We start from the raw sequence: 702 nt of genomic DNA on the forward strand, positions 1-702 counted from the left end.
GACGACGCGAGAGGGGGTGAAGTGGGATGTCGTCCCACTGGGTGGTTACGCCTGCTCTTCTCAATACATGATGTAGGTCAAGTAATATAAAACTTGGTGTGAGTGGTCACGAGTTTGATTCCCGTTGGGGACACTCGATCGAAAGGATGTAACAGCTTTTTCAGGCAGTCATTCTGAGTGAATTTTTTTTGGTTTTCCTCATTCACTCCAGGCAAATGCTAGAATGATACCTAACATATTGGTCCTAGGTCGCTTCCCTCCTTCCTACCTTCCTAATTCACCGGGCGGTGTGATTTCCAAGGGACGTCACTCCTCATAATTATGTGTGACGGGCTAACATGGCCATAGATGCCGAAAACCCAGAAATCTAATTACTATTCGTAATATAAAACTAGCCTTTTGGGTACACAAAGAAATAGTTGTCCCTCAAAACAAAAAAGTCTCTGCCCCTGCGTTTGTACCCCAAGAAATTAATGCTGGCGTTGTCACTGGTGTGTTTAATCATTTCGTTAATCTATTGAATTTGTATTATGAATCGTGTAACACCAAAAACACTGTCTGGGATCTGAGACTTGAGTATTGCCCACCAGTGGCGGATCTAGTCCGAGGACGGGGGCCTAGCCTCCCCTAGTTTTAAGAGTGACGAAAATAATTTAAGCTATTATTTATATATTTTTTTAAAAGTTTATAGCTATAAGATCA

Source organism: Thermobia domestica, chromosome 3, assembly GCF_964235325.1.
Source record: "Thermobia domestica chromosome 3, izTheDome1.hap1.1, whole genome shotgun sequence".
In the NCBI taxonomy this organism is placed as follows: Eukaryota; Metazoa; Arthropoda; class Insecta; order Zygentoma; family Lepismatidae; genus Thermobia; species Thermobia domestica.